The following is a 6,000-nucleotide window of genomic DNA, read 5'->3' on the forward strand; positions in this document are numbered from 1 at the left end:
CTCAAAGAACCAACTCTTTGTTTCATTGATTCTTGGTATTGTTCTTTTTGTTTCTATTTTACTGACTTCAGCTCTCAATTTGTTTATTTCCAGGCATCTATTCCTCCTGGGTGACTTTGCTTCTTTTTGTTCTAGAGCTTTTAGGTGTGCTATTAAGTCACTAGTGTGAGATTTCTCCAACTTCTTTATGTGGGCATTTAGTGCTATGAATTTTCCGCTTAGCACTGCTTTCACAGTGTCCCATAAGTTTGGGTATGTAGTACATTCATTTTCATTTATCACTAGGATGTCTTTAATTTCTTTCTTTATTTCTTCCTTGACCCATTGGTGATTTAATTGAGCATTATTCAATTTCCATGAGTTTGTAGGCTTTCTGTAATTTTTGTTGTTGAAATCTAACTTTAAGCCATGGTAGTCTGATAGAATACAGGAGATTAGTCCAATTTTTTGTATCTGTTGAGATTTGCTTTGTGGCTGAGTATGTGGTTGATTTTAGAGAAGGTTCCATGGGGTGCTGAGAAGAAGGTATATTCTTTTTTGTTAGGGTACAATATTCTGCAGATATCTATTATGTCCATTTGAGTCATAACATCTGTTAGGTCCCTTATTTCTCTGTTAAGTTTCAGTCTGGCAGATCTGTCCAGTGGTGAGAGTAGGGTGTTAAAGTTTCCTACTATTAATGTGTGGGGTTTGATATGTTAAGCCTGAGTAATTACTAAGCCTTAGTAAAGTTTCTTTTACAAATGCGGGTGCCCTTGTATTTGGAGCATAAATGTTCAGAATTGAAACTTCATCTTGGTGGATCTTTCCTGTGATGTGTATGTAATGCCCTTCCTGATCTCTTTTGATTGATTTTAGTTTGAAGTCTATTTTGTTAGATATTAGGATAGCTACCCCAACTTGCTTCTTAAGTCTGTTTGATTGGAAAGTTTTTTCCCAGCCTTTTACTCTGAGGTAGTGTCTGTCTTTGAGGATGAGGTATTTTTCTTTTTTCTTTTCATTTCTTTTTTTTTTTTTTTGAGCTGAGGATCGAACCCAGGGCCTTGCACTTGCTAGGCAAGTGCCCTACCACTGAGCTAAATCCCCAACCCAAGGTATGTTTCTTAAATGCAGCAGAAGGATGGATCCTGATTTCATATCCATTCTGTTAGCTTGTGTCTTTTTGTAAGTGAACTGAGTCCATTGATGTTAAGGGATATTAATGATCAGTGATTGCTAATTCCTGTTATCATTTGGTGGTAGTGTGGGTGTATTTCTCTTCTTTGGGATTTACTGCTGTGGTGTTATCTATTGCCTATGTTTTTGTGGGTGTATCTGACTTCCTTAGGTTGGAATTTTCCTTCTAGTGCTTTCTGTAGGGCTGGATTTGTGGATAGGTATTATTTAAATCTGGTTTTGTCTATGATGATTGAAAGTTTTGCTGGGTATATTAGTCTAGGCTGGCATCTATGGTCTCTTAGTGTCTGCATTACCTCTGTTCAGGACCTTATAACCCACTCCTCCACTGTTGGTGGGAGTGTGAACTTGTACAGCCACTTTGAAAATCAGTGTGGTGGTTTCTCAGAAAATTGAGGACCAATCTTCCTCAAGACCCAACTATGCCACTTGAGCATATACCCAGAGAATACTCAATTATAGCACAGATACACATGATCAACTATATTCATAGCAGCATTATTTGTAATAGCCAGAATCTGGAAACAATCTAGATGGCCCTCAACTGAAGAATGGATTAAGAAAATGTGGTATGTATACACAATGGAGTACTACTCATCAGAGAAAAACAATGACATCATGAAATTTACAGGCAAATGGATGGAACTAGAAAATATCATCCTGAGTGAAGTAACCCAGACTCAGAAGGACAAATATGGTATGTACCCACTCATAAGCAGATACTAAATGTAAAGCAAAGAATAATCAGACAATAACCCCAAAACTCCAGAGAAGCTGTCTAACAAGGAAGACCAAAGAGAAATCACAGATCACCCTGGGAAGGGGAAGTAGATGAGATCTCCATGAGTAAACTGGGGATAAGGGGTGAGCAATGGAGGGTAGGGGATAGGAGATGAGAACATAAAGGAATGGGATGGTCCAACTGGAACAAGGATGTAGTGGGGAAGCAATGAAAAAGATACCACAATAGAGGGAGACATCATGAGAAAGGAGAGAAACCCTGTGCTAGGGAAGTTGCCAGGAATCCCCAAGGATGACCCCAGATTGGACTACTAGAAATAGTGGAGAGGGTGCCTGAACTGAACTGGCTTACCACAGGGATCAGACCAGTGAATACCCTAACTGTCATCACAGAGATTTTCTCCAGTGACTGATGGAAGCAGATACAGGGATCCACAGCCAAACACCAAGCAGAACTCTAAGAGTCCAGTCAAAGAGAGAGAAGAGGGATTCTATGAGCAAGAGCATCAGGATCATGATGGGGAAATGTGCAGAGACTGCCAAACCGAACTAGTGGGAACTCATGGAAGTTGGATCAATGGCTGTGGAGCCTGCATGGAACCGGACTGGGCCCTCTGCATGGCAAGACAATTGTGTAACTTGATCTGCTTGAGGGACCCCCTGGCGGTAGGGTCAGAATCCATCCCTGGTGCATGAATGAACTTTTTGGAGCCTACTGCCTATGATAGGATACCTTGTGCAGCCTTGAGGCAGGGGGAAGGGCTTGGACTTGCCTCTACTGGATGTGCCTCCCCATGGGAGGCCTTGCCTTCTTGTAGGAGGGAGTAGGGGTGGGCTGAGAGGGATATATTGGGGGGACAGGAAGAAGGAAGAGGAGGATCTTTGATTGGTGTGTAAAATGAATGAAAACATTTTTCTTAACAAAAAAAAATGGAGCAATTTACTGATTCAATAAAATTCACACCAAAATTACAGTGTAATTCTTCAAAGAAACTAAAAGAGTAACCATAAGTTTCATATGGAGACACAAAAGATCCATGATAGCTGAAACAGTTCTAAACAATGAAAGAACAACTGGATGTACCACATTCTAGATGTCAAGTTATATTACAAAGCTATGGTAATACCAGCATATGACTGGCATAAAAACAGGCAAATTAATCAATATAATAGAATTGAGGATCCACATATAAGCCCACACTCATACAGCCATTTAATATTTGACAAGAGGACAGTAATACATGTTGGGTTAGGGAGATAGCCTTTTCAACAAAGGGTGCTGCTCAAATTGGATAACTACATGTATGAGAATGAAAGTAGATTCCTGCCTCTCATCCTACACAAAACGCATGCTGTGGGATGTTCTGTATGCTGTGAATGGGTTGCTTTGATTGGTTGATAAATAAAAAGCTGATTGGCCAGTAGCCTGGCAGGAAGTGTAGGCAGGATAAACAGACAAAGAGAATTCTGGGAGGAGGAAGGCTGAGTCAGGAGATGCCAGCCTGCTGTACAGGGAGCAGCATGTAATGGCACACAGGTAAAGCCACAGAACACGTGGCATCATATAGATTAACAGAAATGGGCTGAATTTAAATGTAAGAGTTAGCCAATTGTAAGCCTGAGCTACTGGCTGAGCAGTTTTAATTAATATAAGCCTCTGTGTATTTACTTGCATCTGAGTGGCTGCAGGCCAGGCAGGACACAGGAAAACCTTCAGCTGCAAACTCAAGTCCAAGTGGATCAATGACTTAAACATAAGACTTGATACCTTGAATCTGGGAGATAAAAAGTAGGGAATACACTTGAACTCGAGGGCGCAGGAAAGGATGGTACCCCTAGTATAGAGGAGTAGAATCAGCAACCAGACTGTTGACGTACTAGAAAATGTGAACATCACTCTAAAGGAATACACAGTATTGTTAAAATCCCGAGTTAACTTCCAGTGAGACTTCAATCATATCGATGTAGAACTGAGTCTCCTTACAAAGAAAAAAGGAAAAGGTTCCTACTTGACAAATGGTGAAGAAAGAGAAAGGAACTGGCTACTGTACAAACTATCTGTAGTCAAGTTCAAATCATGAACAAGGGTGTTACATTGGGCTCACCTTACAAGAACAAGGCTGTGTCTGCCTACTTGCCCACCCACATTATAATTCAGGAGAATGGTCTCTGATTAAAATACAAGATTTCCTGTGTGAAAAATAAATCATAGGGTTCAGATGAGGACATGTGTTGCTTGCTCTGTTTCTTAAGCCCAGAAGGATGAGTTAATCCTTGAAGGACATGATATTGAACTTGTTTTAAATTCAACAGCTTTGATTCAGCAAGCCACAACAGTTAAAAACAATGATATCAGAAAGTTTTGAATGCCATCTATATGTCTGAAAAGGGAACTGTATAGCATGCTGATGAATCAAGTACAATTTGGGATGGTTTTGGAGTCAAGAAAGACTTCTATTTAAAAAAAAAAAAAAAACTAAAAACAAAATTGATAGGTAAATAGATAAAGCGAGAAAGAATCATTCTGAGTGAGGTAGACCAGACCCAGAATGACAAATACCCTAAGTTTTCTCTCATTTATGTGTGCTAGCTGTGAATCTTCAGATGTTTTTTTTTTTCCATTTGCAATGCCCATTGAGGTCAGGAAATCAAGAAGGGGCTATGGGGTAAGTTTCAAGGGAGGGATGATAGATCACAGTAGTATAAAGGGTTGAAGGGGAATAATGGTACAGGAAGGGTTAAATGGTGACAATGAGTGGGAGGGGAGGGTGGAGAAGAAGCATGAATACAATGAGGGATAACTAACAGTAAAGGTATTTTGAAAACTTCATATGGAAAACTACTACTATAGAAGCTTCTTAAAATATACACATTCATACACACACACACACACACACACATATATATATATATATATATATATATATATAGAGAGAGAGAGAGAGAGAGAGAGAGAGAGAGAGAGAGAGAGAGAGTTTAAATGAAGTTACCAGGTAATGGGGCAACAATGTTCCGACCAGCTACAACAGTCTAACAAAAACAAAATGTAGTACCAGAAATGGATTACATGTTTTGGAATTGTGGGCAAGTGAAGTCCCACAGACCCACAAACACTACAGGATATTGTCAATCCTCTTCGATACCCTTCAGAACTTGAGGGTAACACCGTATTGCTGAAAATACCACACACTTGAGCCATAGAGCAAGAAAACACCAAGCTGGAACTCACCTGGAAGCTTCATCACTACTGGCTAGCTTTCATGGTGCTGAAAGGTGCTATGCATTCTACTGGGTTAGAAAAAGAATCACCAAAATTTCCTAGATGTGAACCCTTCAAGCTACAAAAAAATGATTGCCCTGGCAATAAATGACCACCGGTGCAATAGTGGTACAAACATTATAGGAGTAACTAATTACTTTCTTATTGGATTTAAGGCCCACTCCAAAAGTTGAAACCACCAATACTGGGGCCTAGAACCTATGGCTCTAAGAAGTTATAGGCTCTGGGGGAGAACCTACTATGAGCATTCTGTTGGATGGACATAGAATTAAACCTTCTAATTACTTATTGTTACACCCATAGATTAGTACATCTCTCACCTTCAGAGAAGTGTTAGTCACAGAAGATGGCAATTAAGATAGAGACCCCCAACTGGTCATGGTTGAGAGAGTGAAAGACCAGAATGCTCAGCCCAAAATAAGGTGCCTGTATCATTCCCTTCTCCCAATACTTGGGGATCATTGTGAAGGAGGGAACAGAAAGATTGTAAGAGCCAAAGGCAGTGGATGACCACAAGGAAACAGTATTTTCTGGATACAGCAGGGAAGCCACACTTGGGAATTCACCACTGTTGAGACAGCATGGACAAGACATATGGAAACTCAGGCCAGGCCAGACAAAATTCCATGAGGAAGAGAGGAGTTGAACACAAAATCTCACCCCTCACTTAGGAGACCACTGATAGCTGCTGATAAAGGGAAATTGTGTTTTCTTTAAGGATTCTGCTCTAAACAAGTTCACCGCCCTCCAGTGAAGGCCATACATACATAATCTATGAGCAGCACAATTGGATTTGATGCATT

At 40.2% G+C, this 6,000-nt stretch overlaps 1 pseudogene; it reads left to right on the forward strand.

The window, feature by feature from the left end:
* LOC118586999 overlaps positions 1-4,318 on the forward strand; it is a 42,898-nt pseudogene extending 38,580 nt beyond the window's left edge.
* The last annotated feature ends 1,682 nt before the right edge of the window (positions 4,319-6,000 follow it).

The sequence above is a fragment of the Onychomys torridus genome, chromosome 7 (genome assembly GCF_903995425.1).
Source record: "Onychomys torridus chromosome 7, mOncTor1.1, whole genome shotgun sequence".
NCBI classification, from domain to species: domain Eukaryota; kingdom Metazoa; phylum Chordata; class Mammalia; order Rodentia; family Cricetidae; genus Onychomys; species Onychomys torridus.